At 42.0% G+C, this 17,239-nt stretch overlaps 1 protein-coding gene across 1 annotated transcript in view; it reads right to left on the bottom strand.

Moving 5' to 3' along the window:
- Positions 1 to 17,239, bottom strand: part of MYRFL (myelin regulatory factor like) — a 942,772-nt gene that overhangs the window by 428,003 nt on the left and 497,530 nt on the right. The gene's annotated exons all lie outside the window — the stretch shown is intronic.

Here is a 17,239-nt window from a genome sequence, read left to right as displayed (position 1 = left end):
GCTGCTTGAGCCGCCACAATCCAACATGACTGAACTGCGCTTGAGCCGATCGCATCTACGTTTGACACCAGGTCTTACTTCATCAGCCCACCAAGAACTGAATCCAGGTACTGTTGACTCTGACCTGCACCCTCTGTCCACTTGGACCCTAGAGACTGGTTAGGTGATGATTGCTCCTTTTTTCGTCCAATATATTCTTTTTGTGGCTAGTGAATTACCTACCCCCCCCGAACCTACACATAGAGTGCTACCTTCTCAAGTCTGTTGCATCTTCTCTATTCTTCTGCAAGGGTGGGTTTTTGTACAGTGTTCTCTATTCATTCTACGTGCAGATGGTGTTTTTGATTAAAGTATATTGTTTTTTTATAGAACCTTGATTGGGTATTCCCTTTGTTTTGGAATGTGATACAGTGTTATTTTGGTCACTAGTGGTTCACCGTCACACCCCTCTTGAGAGCATAGCCTTCATAGCCACGTTACCACAAAAGGAGCATCAGGTATATCGCTTAACTGTCCCTGTTCTACCTTTATGATTGGGCTGAGTGGGCCATTTTTACCCCTGCTCATCTTTGTACTCCTGCGGAGCAGGATCAAATTCGTCAAAATGGGAGAAAGAGTAACATCAAGAGTAACATAGCCAGGATTCCCTGGAAGATAAATCTCTGTGCCAACACATATTTGCCCTCCTTATCAAGAAGGATCTCCCAGACATGAGAGGGAAGGCTTTTTTTTGATATACCGGTAGGCAGTCCTCTTTTGCTACTGCAATATGATGTACTGAATACCTGCCCTTTTCCCCACCTGCTTAATGGTGGCTTGCCTTGCTTCTAAGTGACCATCTTTTCTATGCTAGGTTGAACTTGATGTTCTGAAGGAATGACATCACCAGGTGTCTCTTAGTAGGACTTCCTAATGGATTAGCATCAATGGGACATAGTTTAAAATTCACCATTCCCTGTCAGATAGTGTGAATAGATGTCAGGGACAACTGTGAGTTCAAATCCGCTCCATGTCTGTCATGCTGAAGAAACTACGTTCTATCTCCAATGGATGGCCATGGTATTGCCCAATCAAATAATGCATGCTTGATGTGTATCTGGTTATGCAGAGCAGACTAGAGGTTCACTGCAAAACAGAATAAGGTCACTGGCTTTAAATAGCATCACTGAACATCGCCAGAGCAATTCTCATTTTAGAAGAGTCGCTAGCATCACAGGGCAGATGGGCAAAGTAAACGTGAACTACGACGTTCTATATTTCGCCCCTTTTGAGATGTCCCGGCTATGAGCTGATCTTTTTACTAGCTCTGTGTTCTTGGTTTTTTGTAGTATCGGGGATGGTGGAAGGGGTGCATTTACTGTTTTCTTTGTTATTACTGGCTCCAGACGCAGTTGCTTAAGAGTTCAACTTTCGAACAGCGTCAAAAGCAGTTGCAGAAGCAAGATTGAAAAGGATAGAAGACATTGCCGCCTTAGCAAATAATTTAAAGGAATCAATTATTTTAAAAGATGCATAGAGCATTAAGTAGACTCATGAACCGGTCTATTTTAGCACATTAAAAGCAAGACTAATGTCCCTCAATTGTCCACTTCCAGAGAGGAATCATGAGAGGGTCTGAATAGATGTGCCGGATATTAGTCGAGGGGTTTTCCAGCTGAATCAAATGGTGGTGCTATGCTTGTAGCTTGTAACATGGGGCTGTGTGGGTCACCATTAACCTGTCCATGTAGAGAAATCCTGCAGCTTTGACTGGCCAGGTGCAGTCCTCAGAGTCCTAAAATCAGTACCGTAACTTTGCAGAGCAGATACTGGAGACTATGAGCTGCATGCTGATGCCATACTTCACCATAGAGCGTATGGGGAATGGTACCATGGTGGATACACCAAGAGTGGAAATAATATAATTACTGCCTCCTGTGACAATCCTTTAAAGTCCTCCACAGCCCTTTGTAGTTCATCAACTGCGACTGCAGGGTCACTCCCAGCACCAGCACCATGGGGCACTTGCAGATGGCCTTTGAGCACAGATTGAGCATCCCTGCTGCAAACAACCACCATTGCATCAATCCTCTTCTGCAATCCAAAGCAATCAATCCGTTGCACACAGGAGGCCTCATTACAAGTTTTGCGGAACGGGTTAACGGGCTCCGCTAATGGAGGCGGACCCGTCAAACCCCCTCCGCGAAATTACGAGGTCCCCTCGCGGGACCCGGAAAGGACGCCTGATAAAACCAGGCGTCGTTACCGGGTCCCGCGAGGGGAAGAGGGAGCTGACAACGGGCCGGTCATAATCGGCCCGTTGTTAGCTCCCTCTCCCATTCCCATTGAGCCCTATGGGGGCTCAGATGGGGAAGGTCCGGGCCCGGGTTCCCAGAGGGAGGAATTACCGGGCCCTCCAAACTCGGAATGGCCCGGTAATTCCCCATTCTGGGAACCCAGTAAGAGAGCCCGGTTTGGCGGCAGCCATGGAGCTAGAAGCTAGAAGCTCCATGGCTACCGCCAAACTCGTAATGTGGTTCAGGGGCTTTTAGATCGCCATACATTCAGCATCCCGTTGCTTATGTTTCTGCTCAATAATACAATGGGAAAATAGGTAATTTAGTGGAGCAATGGCAGAATTAGTGGTGATCTTCAGCCAAAGGAGGCCACCTTGTCCAATCACTTCAACACCCCTTCTCACACCAGATGTTTTATAGTGTTTTAGAAAAAAGTTGTTTTCATATTAGGATAAAGATTGAATTATTGATTTAATGGAGAAATATTACATATCATTGCTATACATATACGCTGTAAACTGTATTTGCAAATATGTTTTTTCTTTTAGAGATGTAGTATGGATGTTTGTTTTTAAACAATTAATATTGTGCATTTGATCATTTAAATAAAGTGGGAACAGTATTTAGGGCCTCATTACACGGATGGCGGTAAGGATTTACCGGTACCGGTATTTTACCGGTACCGGTAAATCCTTACCGCCTTACTACGAGGTACATTTGCGGGTTGGGGAATTTAACGCCTGCTTTTTGCAGGCGTTAAAAACCAACCCGCAAAGGGACCCAGGGAGCTAATTACGGTACCGCAATTTGCGGTACCGTAATTAGCGCCTTCCCCATTCCCATTATGCCCTATGGGGAAAAATAGGAATGGGGAAGGGCAATGGTGGAAGGGGGAATTACCGCCCCGCCAACCTTGGAATGGGGCGGTAATTCCCCTTTCCGCCAAGGCGGTGCCGGTATTTTACCGGCATGAACCATGGCGCTATTAGCGCCATGGTTCTCCGCCATCCGTGTAATGAGGCCCTTAGTGTTGAATGCGTGTAGAATTTGATTTTTAAGAGTGTATCATATAATAAACCTGTTAAATCCATTGAAAAACTTTAGTTGAGGTGAAGTTAAAATGACAATGAAATAATTGTCCTCATATTTGTGTAAACATTCTATGGAATTCACTGGAAAATACATAGATGAGGTGAAATTAAGGTTACGGTTAAGTAATTGTTCACATATTAGTGAATACAACTGGAAATCCTCTACCACAAACACTTTACACATTTGTTCCCACACTAGTAAATAAAACCTATGGAAAAAAAACACATTCGATGTGGTGAAATTCATGTCCTGATTTAAAACCCCAAAACTCAGACATTGCAAGTCCGGTGGCACGAGAAGTCAGGCGCAGGTAAAATGTTAGTCCCCGTTCCCATCGGACTCTATGGGAGTGGGGACTCGGAAGCGCCGGAACCATTGATAACGGTGCCGGCGCTTCCGTGGAGAGTCTTCTTACAGCAGCCGCTGTGCCCGGCAGAGTCAGACCTGTTGGGCGCAGCACCCTGGCAGTCAAACTCATAGTTTGCCGTTCTGGAAACAAGAGTGCTGGTGGGCTTACCGACACCCTTGCTTTCCGACCCGCAAACTTGTAATGAGGCCCAGAGTCTGTAAATCAGAATACCAGCCCTCCACTATCAGCTTTTTCCTCATTTTCCGTAATCTCAAAATGTGCTTGGCCGCCACCATGAACCCTTTATCTATCCAGCATCCAAAGCTACGAGCCACATTACATCTCCCTTTAACCGAAAGGAGAGCCACTGAAGAGGGTGACCTTGGGAATACCCCACCCAAAACCATATCTAATCTGTCCAACACTTCCCTCCAAAAGTCAATAACCCTTGAACAATCCCACACGTGCTACAACATGCCTCTTCCCTGACCGCAACTCCAACAGGATTCATCATCCAACATACCTAAGCCATGCATCAGTACAAATGACCCAAAATCCTTTGATGAATACATCTTAAATTCAAATCTGTCTTTGACTTAGCACACACCTTCAATATACAATCCCACTCCTTGACAGAGATATCTCTTCCTAACTCCTCAATCCACACCTGTCTCAATTTTTCTCATGATGCAACATACAAAACCCCCCTTGGCATCATTTTAAGTTCTTAATACTGACAGTCTTTCCATGATGGGCTGATTATGGGCAGTCATTCCAAAAGTCTTGCAAAAGCGGTTTCATGACTTACAGGCTACCCTGAAAGAGGGCACCCAGTGTCGTCATGTGTGGAAGTATTAGGAACAGGAAGAACAAATTGGTGGCACCTGGGCAGTGGGAATCAGATTGAGTTACGGGTGAGGACTTAGACGTTGCTAGAGATGTGGGGGATATATAATGGAGTGGACAAGTCGAGTATGGGGTGAAAAAGTGGGTTTGGAGGGAGGGAACTGCAGGGCAGTGTGAGAAACCTGAGGCGTTTCTCCCAGGCATCGCCCAGGGATCCTTTGTTCAGGTGGCCCGGTGAGGGCCATCGCTCTTGGATCCCAACCCTGGGGGTAGACGAGCGAGGGAGGATCACCTAGGCAGGGGGTCTTCTGGGACTATGGGCAACACGGCCTCAGGTGAGAAATGGTATTTGTCCCATTCTGATACACCCCTACCCGTCATCCCCTCAGTTGTCATGGGATATTGTCGCAGAGTCCCATCATACCTCAGTACCTTTCTGTAAGAAAAAGGGTAAAACAACCAGGGAAATGAAAACTCAATACAAAATCCATTTACCCATCACAATACATTTACCATGATCTCCAGGAAAACCTACAACTCCCACAATCCCTACTTCCATTCTAGAAGTCCAACTACTGGGACGAAGAAGAGGCAGAGGGGAGTCATGAGGATTACACATAGAAATCAATAGGCAATGGATTCTTATGGGCAGTCTTCATGTTGTCCCGATAATGAGGTCAGGCAGAGTCAGGCAGGGCGGGACAACTACTCACACCTGACTCCAATGAACTTTTTCACAGAGCATAAAAGGTCAGTCACCATGGCACACTCTGAGAGAGCTGGGGATGCTGAAGCAACCGTGAAGACCAGAAGGAGAAGTCACAAGCTGGGAGAACCTTAGGAAGCCAGAAGGGGAGACAGACTGTCAAGATACTGAGGCCTGTGAGTACAAAGGGGGCTACAGTGTGGCAGGGGAGCTATGCCCAAGGGAATCAAAACTCCAGCTACACTTTTCTGGTAGTGTTTAAATCAGTGCTTGCTCCCTCGGTAAGTCCCAGAAACATAGACAGTTGAGGGGCAGGTGCTGGAACACCGAACTCAAGTGAATCCCTATTGAGGACCTGCTAGCACCTCATCACTGAGACTAAAGGATCGAGACCCTGTGACTCGAGAAAAGCTAAGGCGGGATAACCTGTTGTGTCAAGAACTTTGTGCAAATCCCAAAAGTGCCTGTAGCTGGCAAAGTGAGAGCAAAACCTCAAATGTGCATTCTGGGACTTGTAGTCCAAAAGAGTAAAGCTGTGAGACAGAGTGGTCCGGTGCCACATGTGTGCCCAATCGAAGGTTTCTGTAAGGTATCCAGCTGAGAAGTGCCAGAAGTGAAAGTAAAAGAGTTCTGAAGAATTGTAAATCGATGTGGTCCTACGACGGGTTAAGCACAATTACGCGCACAGTCGATAGTCTTCGATTCTGTTGTCAAAAGGGTATTTAGCCCAGAAGAGGGAGGATCCATGGTCCGAGCAGGGATAAGGGAGACCAAATTGTGAACATTGTGTGAAAAGGGATCTGAGCCCCGACAAGGGGGATACATGGTCCGGGCCCAGATGAGGCAGACCAAGTTGTGAATGGCGAACATTGTAATAAAGGGGTCTGAGCCCGGACGAGGGCGACCCAAGGACCGTGCCCGAAGGAGGGAGACCAATCGTGAACTTATGAATGTGAGAATCCTGACAAAGGAAAGGAACGTTTTTCTTTTGTTTGCTACATCAGACCCTCTACAGTAAGAGACTTTGAATGGTTAAAGAGACTTTGGCACAGAAGGTCCTGATACTGAGATATTTAACTATACGAGGAACAAAAGGAACAACAAGAACCAGCAGTCATTTGAAAGAAGGTAATACTGTGTATTTTGACAGGTAAAGTGAACTTCTCTTCCAACGTGGAGGAAGCCTGTATTCTGACAAAGGAAGTCTGCATTTGACAAGCAAAGTGAACTTTGTTTCAAGGTGGAAGAACCCTGTGTTTTGACAAGAGATGTTTCTTTTGAGAATCCTTTTTGTTTCTTAAACACTTTGCCAGAGTGGGGTGAGATCAGCTGAACCATTGAACTGTGTCCTCATGCCGAGGAAGCCAGAATGTGCATGAGGCTCGAGTGGGCTGCCTTGTCCTGTGCTGAAAGAATGGGGAAGGGAAGCGTACTGCTCAACCGTCCTGACATATTGTTTCTTGAACACTTTTACTTTTTTGCATACACTACTGTCCCACACCATTTTGTATTTAGAAGTAAGGATTGTCAATACGTTTATTAGCAGAGGCGTTGCTAGGGTGGGGCTAGGGGACTATAGCCGCTGGTCTTTTGGTTGTAGCCCAGGATAGAATCTCAGGAGCTACAACCAAAAGGCTAGCTAGCCCCGAGTCCCAACAGTCACGACATTAGCGTAGCCCTGGTCTTTTCCAAACCTATCAACACCCCTGTTTATTAGCATAGGCCCTTTTATTTTGACAGACTCGACTAGGACTGCGTTATTATTATTTGATGGTCGTAGCTTGCTCCCATCCTTAGATTTAGGTTTAGAGAGGCATTTAACCAACCCTTTAAAATTCAATAAACACCCTGGAACTGTGTATCATTTGTGTCAGTCTTCATTTATGATACCAAGCCTTTCCTTATAGTAGCAACAGGGTAAGATGGAGCAACCTACCCATACACAATCAAAGCACAGGCAAAAATAAGTGTGTGATTAAAAGATCATGGGGCAGTGATCATGGAAATAAATGTGGGCAGGTGCAAGTCAGGAAGATGAGCGAAGGAGGCCGAAACTGCAATATTCATGAAAGTGTACCTCAGGGTAAATTTACTAATTTCGGTCTGCAAAAATTGATCAATGCTTTTGTGTTGTTTACTGCTGGTTTACACCTAAAAATTAACGCAGAGAAAACTATTATTATAAGAATGGGAAAACCTAATAAAAAACAATCTTCCTCAACATGGTGTTGTGAGGGGAAACGATTAAAAAGTCAACCGATTCTGAAATATCTAGGATACCATTTTATAGCAAATAGTATGATGCCAATAATTAAAAAACAGTTAGAAGTTAAAGCAGAAATAATAAAGCGTCAGATGTCAAAAATTGACGCCAAATATGGCAGATTCACTGCAACACCATTGAAACGCTTTTATACTATTTCGGGCATCCCTAAACTTACATATGGTTTAGAATTTTACGAACTTGAAAGCTCTGATTTCATGAAAAAAATCGAAAGAGATATGTGGAAAGGTGTGTTATTTTTCATCCCTAAAGGCGTACCCATTCATGCGATTAGATATGAATTTGTTCTGCAATCCTTACATTCAATTATTATATGAAGAAAAACGTTGTTATGGAGGAAATGTTTGATGAATGATACCTCATCTCTATATACGATTGCAGCAAAAGATCAATCCAACCCTTTTTGTGTGAATTTAAAATCTGCAATTGATGAGTCACTATTGAATATAGGAGTAACTATAGAGATGTTGATAAGTAAACCGCAAAAAGTGAAACTTATACTTCAAAGTAATGATTGTCAAAAGACTTTGGACTCGGTCCGGCAATCTAAAACCCTTAATCAGATACACTCTTTTTGGAAATTTTATCCCGTGCTTGAGAATTATTTAGTGAAATACCCTTCTCGGAATTTTAGAAACTCTTTTTATGAGGTTCCGTTTTGATATCTTGAAAACAAATTATATTTTAAAAAGATGGAACCTATCGAACGGTGAATGGATGTGGTGTAAATACTGTAAGGTAGAAAGGACCGAAGAAACTTTGAAGCACATACTACTACAATGTCCAGCTCTTTTAAAACAAAGGATTTTATATTTCGAACAATTTGTTATGTATCTTCATGCAGTTGATACAGAATCCTTATGGTATCAAATCAGACATAACACATCGACTGTCTTAAAATTGAGAATTTTGGCGTTTTAAAAACATTTCTGTAATTTATCTTAAATTATTATAATGAATTTTCATCTTATGTTCAAACCTTATATATAAATAAGAAATATCGGTTTAAACAAACTGACATATTTTGGGAATTTTAAGAATTCTTTTAAGGTTTACCGGATCGACTTTATATGAATTGTTTCTGATCCGCTTTGTAATTATTATAGTTTTCATGATCTAATTGTTATTTGTTTGTTTTTATCTTGTGATCTTAAATTGTGAAATTTTATCTGAAGGTGTTTATAATGTCTGTTTGTTTCAACTATGTATCAAATGTACGATATGTTTTTTATTTGATTTTGAAATGTAGTTTCCTTTTTTGTCTTGATGTTCTATTTTGTAAATTGCACTTCCTGCCTTTTGGGTACAGAGGTTCTTCTTCCAGTACCTCTTGATTGGGCACTCCCTTCTGCTCACCTTAGGGTGACGTTTTGTGAGGCACCACTAGTCAAAGGGTCTACCTGTGGATATTTCAGTGCCCAGAGTCTCTGATCTTCAGCAACAGACAAGCTCTTCGGTCCTCTGAGCAAGTCTCCCTTCCATTCCTCAGAGACATTTAAGAAAGGGTAACTCTCTCATTGTGATTCTCCTGCCTTCAGTCCAATGCAAGGAGGCTCTGAGTTCTTAAAACTCAATCAATGATCTAACAGAGTAGGCCCTTCCCACTCTGTTTATTTGCAAATCATAGTGTGGGATGGGTAGTTTCCAAGCCCCCTACCAGAGTCTAGGTCTAAACGGGTTATGCCTCTCAGGAATGGTCCCACTTGTGCAGCAGCAATTCCCTGGGTACATTGCTTTTGGTGGAGTTGCTGAGTGTCAGGTGCTGCGCATGCTCATACATTCAAAATGGTGGAGGTGATCCTCAGTGTCCATGAGCTCTCAATCTGCTTTAGCCCCTCTGACTTCCTGCCTCCTGGAGAGCAAACAACCCTGCCTGCATTTGGTAATGCTCTGCCCTAATCACTTATCCCCTTGGATGTGTTGGTTCAGTCCAACCCTTGTAATCCCCCCATTCACACATAATGCAGCATGTCTGTGTCCCTTGGTAGGATAAAGAGCCTTTCAGAGTTGGGCCCAAGCAAGCTGATGTCAGTTCTGAGAGAGGGGGGTTGCTTTATCAGCCTTTACCCTTTATCTCAGGAACATTCAGTGAGTGCCAACTTTCGCCCATTTATTTATGTTCAAACCTACATGGCCATAACCATCTTTGCATTCAATCACAGCACATTCTTTCAGCAATAAGTTGCTCTATATTCATACGCACCTACTACCCAATGTAGTTTTAACATAATGCTTTGGTATCTGCAACAAGACCTCACTGATACCAGGCACGATTTTGGGCTGAGCAGTCTTCCTGGTAAATCTCATACTTTCTCTGACACATTGGCCCTCATTACAACCGTGGCGTTAAGGGGTTAACGGCGCCGTAAAAGGTGGCAGCGCCGTTAACCCCTTAACGCCTGATTACGAGGTCCCTTTGCGGGTTGGCGATTTTAACGCCTGCTTTTTGCAGGCCTTAAAAACCAACCCGCAAAGGGACCTTGGTGCTAAGTACGGTGCTGCAATTTGCGGCACTGTACTTAGCGCCTTCCCCATTCCCATTGAGCCCTATGGGGCAAAAATGGGAATGGGGAAGGGCCATGGCGGCATGGGGAATTACCGCCCCGCCAATGGAATGGGGCGGTAATTCCCCATTCCGCCATGGCGGAGTCGGTAAGTTACCGGCATGGACCATGGTGCTATTAGCACCATGGTCCAACGCCAGGGTCGTAATGAGGGCCATATACTTTGATACTGCTAAGATCAGGGTTACCAAGAGACGTCTTGGTAACATTACATCCTCTCCCTAATGGCAATGGGCTTCTAAAGGAACGTATCACGAGAAGTTGTCACACAGTTTTCCATGGGCACAATTCAGACTGCATGCAACTACTGGAAGTTTGCCATTTGACACTCGCAACAGAAGCTCACATTTATTATCTATATGAATGTCAGTGTTTTAGTTACTCACGTGACACCTGGGTTTTAACTACTGAACCCACCTTTTAAATACAGAGCATCTGTGGCCTTCACTTGGTTCTCTCAAGCTTCTGGAAACTCTGAAGAATGTACCTCGCAGACTGTGTTCTCTCACAGCCAGCCTATTTCTTTCAGCAACCTAATGTGTGTAATTAGATGCTACTTTATCATTTCATGTAGAAATGCGGGCTGTATTAATTGATTTTGATTTTTCTTAGTAGGCCATATAAAGTATTGTATGACAGTCTTTGGCATTAATAATATATGCTGAACTTGACCATTTGCCTTGAACTACAAGAACCATTTGTATGAATTTAGACTTTTTTTTTTTAATGGGAATATTTGGATTCAAAGTAAAATGTACATAATGTTATCAGAGCGATCTGGGGCATGCTAAATAAGGCAGATGGCTTCCAGTGTTCACCATCATCCTTCTGGATTTGGCACCGTAGAAGCAAAACTCGCAGTTACCCATTATGTATTTTTTACATTTAGAGCCATTTTGTGTTCTAAAAAAAAAATCTTCTTCCAAGATTTTTCATCCATAATTCAGAGAATTGATGGTAATGCGAGATTATACCGTAAAATAAAGTCAGCAGAGTCTTGTGGAGTCTCTGTGGAGCCTACACCATTTTTGGAACGTTTAACATAGTGTTTCACTTTCGCGAGCAGTGTGCAGTCCGTTAACCATTTCCATCCATTCAAGCTGGAGACTCAACCTCAAAAACTCAGCTGACCCCGCGGAGTGGACGTCGAGTCAGCAGAGTCTCATGGAGTCTGGGTGGAGGCTGTGGGGAGGTGCTGCAAGAAGCATCGGAATAAGCAAACCGCATAACATCCGCTAAGAAAAACGATTGTATTTGGTGGTTATGATTGCCTCTACAGGTCCACGCACTCGGCAACGAGCAAAAACTACATCCGCTATAGACTCGCCTCTTTCACTTGTCTTACCGCCGCCACTGGAGCAAACACTGGCACAACGTAACCATCCACGAGAGAAACAGTCTGCGAACCAATTGCGACAACTAGGAACCTTGGAGAGTACAAACCCTTTCTTTCTTCCACATCAGAATGTTGAACATTTTGCGAACCAGGGAGGCCCACATATGTCCATTACGATTACCGGTGATGAACCTAAAACATTTACGAGCCAAGTGCAAGACCAAGATGTACAAAATATAAGTGATGAGGCTTTGCTAGCGGTGATAGACAAAGCCATTTCGACCAGTACCAAAGCGACATCTCCTAATCTCAAACACAGTGACAGGAGTTCTGTGAACGCTCACAAATATACAGCGAATCAGCAGAAGCCTAGTGCTTGCCTAAATCCCAATAAATTAACATCCTCAAAGAAAGACATGCAACTAGATTTCCAGATACATGAGCAGAGTACTGACACCTACGAAGAAAAGAATAATAACAAAGATAGAGACAGTGAACTTCAATTACGTCAGACGGGTCATACTGAAACACCTGCAATGAATTGGAAGAACCAAGCCGAGCAGGCGAATCGTAACTGGCAAATCATATATGAACAACACAACAAATCAGTAATAACACCGATTTTACCGGCAACTTTGCATAACAGACGAATGGCACGATTATCCATGGATATAACAAAAATTGAGGATTTAATGATAAATCGAGAAAAACAAAATTACATTTTTGATATGCAGAGTACAAAGAAAGCTACTTCCTTGACAGCCACAATGACATCAACTCCTCTGTTCCGGAATTCAAAAGACCTGCTGCTTCAACTGCCGTTGAGACAGAAATTAAAGTGAAACATTACACAAGTAAAAGAGGAACTACATAATATTCTGCCACAGACAAACAATCTGACAAACAGCCTGAGATCAAGAAACCAACAACCTCAGGATGTGGTAAAAAATGCCAATGCAGTTCTTCACCAGATACACGACGTGAGGCGATACCTACTTCCATGCTAGAACTCCAAAATATGTTAATGGCAGCCTCAACACACGCATTAGTGCAATTTATGAAACTTTATGAAGCAATAGGTGATTCTATGAATGACCAAGCCACCTTGTTGCCAATGATCCACACAAAACAAATACTCTTTGAATCCTTTATCACCAAAATCCAATCTAGATTAAACATGGAAGCAGAAGTATCAAGCCAATGGCAATTAAGATTGTTTGATATTGCCGTAGCGATCATGCCGACAAGGCGCTTCTGACAACCACTATGATGGAAATGTTTGCAGAAAAACAAAAGAGCCACTCTGATAGCAGAGACCGGGAGCTAAAACAAAAGAGTCACTCTGACAGCAGAGACCGGGAGCCAATACGATCCAACCAGATGCATGGTACAATTCAACAAGTCCATGTGACACATGGTATGACAGTCCAGCAAAGGAACATTTTACCACTCTCTGGAAATAAACCCGGGCGAGATACAACAAGTGCGCCACCGGAAAATCAGTCAGACATAGCAAAATCGGAAACTGACAGATTGGGTCGAATTTTGCAACCAACACCTGAAATAAGCCCACAAATTCAGGACACACTTGTGGGAAACATGGCCATAAATTCTGGATTACATGGACCAGATACTTTCCCGATCTTTGGCCGAGCTAAAATTGATCTGGATGATACCCAGACAAAGCAATTGAAAGAAAGGGGGAACAAAATAATAATAAAGACTCACCGGCCCGGAAGACCAATAAAATTACAAAAAGAGGTTTGGAAGGATTCTTAAGAAATTTGACAATATCTACATCGCCAGGCCGCATACAACAAGGTAAACCATCAAAAAGCATGAGCATACAAAAAGCCCATTTACCTGAAAAGGAAAAAAATAGAACTCCTGTAGAACACTGAGTATCTCCAATAAACAACGAACAAACTGAACAGGAGATTATATTGAACCTTTCAACATACTCTGAAGAATCAGTTCAATCCTTCAATAAAAGTATTATACATAAGGAGGACCAATCCCTAATCATAGTTGACAAAAATGAAGAAGGGCAGACTATAAATAGCGGAAGAAAAGATCTCTTGTGTGATAGTATGTTTTGTAATTTTTTTTAGTTTATTACAAACTTCAAAAAAAGTAAACAGAACATCTTATTCATCAATCAAATACATAATATCAAAAATCCAATATTTAAAAGTGGTCAAACGGTGCTTTACATTCATTATGGCTTCAAAAGTCAACTGATAGCACTAGAAGATCCACGATAAGTCTGTACAGCTATAGATCTTAACATTCTGTATTTAGCGTATCCTTACTACTTTTCAATCTCTTTACTATTTCGTCCAAAAAGGCAGTTACTGCAAACATGTGCTTATTGTTTTCACCAATATGCATCATACTCCACCATTCATTGGAAGACCATACGGTATGTTTGGCTATTTCTTGTGCCATACATCTCTGTCTTGAGTCATTCATTATAGGACAAAATAGCATCAAATGCTTTAAAGATTCATCGGCACTATTGCAGAACCGACATAAGTTGTCTATTGTCGATCGTTCACAGCCATAATGTAACGTCTCCTTGGTTTCTCATGCATTTAGTCTAAAGTTCAAAAAAACGAAACGTCTCCTTTTGCAACGGAATTGGATCAGAAACTTAGGAAGCGCATTCAATTTCTTTGCTTCTATCAGGGTGTTTTTCATTCATGTGTGTTTCATATGCATTTCACATGTGTCGGTCCAATCTTGTTCCAAGAGGTTTTTTTAGACAGCGCAAGGGTTTAGAGAAAGGGTTTGAGCATCAGTGTTAAGTTGACTCAGAATAAATTCACAAGATGCTCTCCAAAGATCAAAAATAACATCAGGACAGATGGCAGTTTTTTTTTTTTTTAGAATCAAAAATTGTGCAATGTTATCTACTCCAGAGATTTTCCTATACAGAGTTAGAGCATTCCAGGTAACAATCACAGATAGAGAAGACAAACTTAACTCATAGCGCATACATGCCGTAGGAAGGCCTTTAGATAATTGGAGTATTCTTCTATATAATACCTGTTCACATCTGGACCAAAATTCATGGGCGATTCCAAACAGGGTCTCAGCTCCATATAGCAAGGCCGGGACAATCTTGGTTCTGTAAAAGCGTACAACTGTAAGCATGGAAAATTTACCATATTTCATGTGGAGCTTGGAACCTTGGGCAGCTAACTGATTGCATTTTGGGATGAGTTTTTTTGTCATCAGCTCATCACAAATATTAGCACTTACTGTGGGTCCTGGCTTCTAGTACGACTTTCAGTGACTCTTCTCCAAGCTTCCAGTTGGTTTTTTGACAGAAATTTCGAGTCCGAGTTCCCGGCAAGTTCTTTAATATTAATATCTCTGTTTTCTGTATGTTGGTCTCTAGTTTATTGAAATCAATATAATCTTTCAGAGCATTGATCTTCCTCTGTAGCACAACTGGTGTTAAATCTAGGATCACAATGTCGTCAGCATACAGAATCATGTTAATGTGATTTCCATTAAATGTAAGAGGAAAGGAAATCACTTTCTTCAGGGCATCACCTACATCTGAAATAAAACAGTTAAAGAGAGTTCTCACCCAAGGGACATCCCTGTTTGACTACACACGTAGTAGGTATGGGTGCTGTTAGATGGCCTTTTTGGTCTAGGTGAACTTGTACATGTGTTTTGGTGTTGAGAGCCTTGATTGCTAGAACTAGGCTAGTTGAACAGCCTTTGTTCACCAGTTTTCTCCAAAGTAACTCTCTATCAACTCCATCAAATGCGTGAGCTAAATCTACAAAAGCGATATAGATCAGTGTTTTTTTCCTTATCGCTTCCATCTTCATGGAGTTCAGCAGGAACAGGTTTAGACTGCAACCCACTCCTTTGGCAAAACCAGTCTGCCTCACATCTGCTACTCCCAATATATTTATACAAGTTGTTAGTTGTTTCAGCAACTGTGAAGCAAACAATTTTCCTACCACATCTAGAAGTGCGATAGAATGATAGTTGCTTGGCTCTAGTCTTGAGCCTTTTTTGAAAAAAGGCACAATAATAGCACTCCTCCATGTTATTGGAATTCTGCCTTCACGTAGTATCCTTTTAAAGAATATGTAGCAGAAATCTGCCCATTCATTAGCATTTTCCTTCAAGATGTAATTGGTCAGGCCGTCTGGGCCATGAGCACGTGAGGCACTTAATCTCTTAATATTCATATAGATGTCATCTCTCTCTATAATGAGGTTCCAGGATGATTGAGGCTGTATTTCATTGGAAGTTGTACAGCTTATTTTTTTAAATAGCTCAGTAAAATGGGCAACCCATCCATCTTCAGTCACCATATTACAAAAGCTTGTGCGCTGGGGTCTTTCAAGCTCATTAATCGATGTCCAAAAGTCTCTAGAATTTCTTTTAGCAAGAGACAGCGTCATTGCTTCAGCATCTTTTTGTTCGAATACGGATCTATGCCATGTCAGCCAATTTTTATATTGCATATTCTTCCTTTTTTTTCGTTAGCCTTCTGCGATCTTGACATCTGTGATGTTTCCAGAGCTCTTAATTCTTTTCGTAAGAGTCTTTTTCTTTTGACCACTTCAGGATCAAATATGTGTTTTCTCACTAGATTTTTACCATTTAGATTAGATTGAACTTTATATATCTGAAGTAGGGCATCATATTCGAGCGTTTGCTCTGTTAGCTTTAATGATTGGGGTGCTATTAAGGCCGTCAGATTTTTAATCTTTGCACTATTCAATCTTAATCGGTTACCTCCTGGTTCTACTTCAATTTTCTGATTCCATTTCGTTAGCTCTTTCAGTGGTTCAGTGTTGAAAGAGGTAGTTACAATATTATGATCACTTAAGGCAGTTTTCACCACTTTCATATTGACAAGGATATTTGTCATGCTTTTCAAGGTTATAAAGTAATACAAAATGGAATTTTGATTCTCTCTTTCCCATGTCGGATGGGCTGGGATGTTGCCTGTCAGCTTTCCATTAAGGATATTCATATTTCTTACATCAAATTCTTCAAGAATGGATTTTCTTAGACTTTCTTTATTTTCTTGGTTTCTTTATTGTTTAGCATTAGGAGGTCGATGTTAAAATCTCCACAAATTATGATGGCAGGATTATCCTCCATCTCCATTATATTATCTATCAAATCACATAGCTGCTCAAGAAAACCTAGTCCACCAATTGCTTTGTGTTGCCAATAGAGATTTATAATATGAATCTTTATGCTTTCAGAGTCAGGCTTTCTTCCGTTCTTAACCGTAGTCATCTGGATATAAGGTGACACATTTTTTAAATCGATTATTCGAAGGCCACACTTTCTTCTTACGAAGGTAAGTAAACCAGACATAGGACGCCCTCTTGGTAGAGATATCGCTGGACTAAAAGCAACATCGCAACCTTCAATAAACAGAGGCACACACAGCCATGTTTCTTGGAGACAGATTATATCCACGTTAGCAAGGAGTTTGCCTGAATTTTGAGTTAAATGGGAAAAGCCTCTGGTATTCCATGATCCGATGATCTTTGTTTGTCTGACATCGGCTACCTGAAGTTAGCTTGATTTTTTAGTGTTTAAAACACAGATAGTATTTCAGACAATGAACTAGTGAGTCTCAGGACCGACTATAGTACAATATCTGACACATCTTTACAAGACCAGTCGAATGAACTGTAAAAAAAATGTTGACCTAGGACATGCTAAAACCCCTAAGGAATCGACTGAAAAACACCTCAAATTACCGACTTTTCTTGATCCTTGGCGCAAGGACT

The sequence above is a fragment of the Ambystoma mexicanum genome, chromosome 12 (assembly GCF_040938575.1).
Source record: "Ambystoma mexicanum isolate Mex_15411 chromosome 12, UKY_AmexF1_1, whole genome shotgun sequence".
Classification (NCBI taxonomy): Eukaryota; Metazoa; Chordata; class Amphibia; order Caudata; family Ambystomatidae; genus Ambystoma; species Ambystoma mexicanum.
This window is presented reverse-complemented; position numbering and strand designations above follow the sequence as displayed.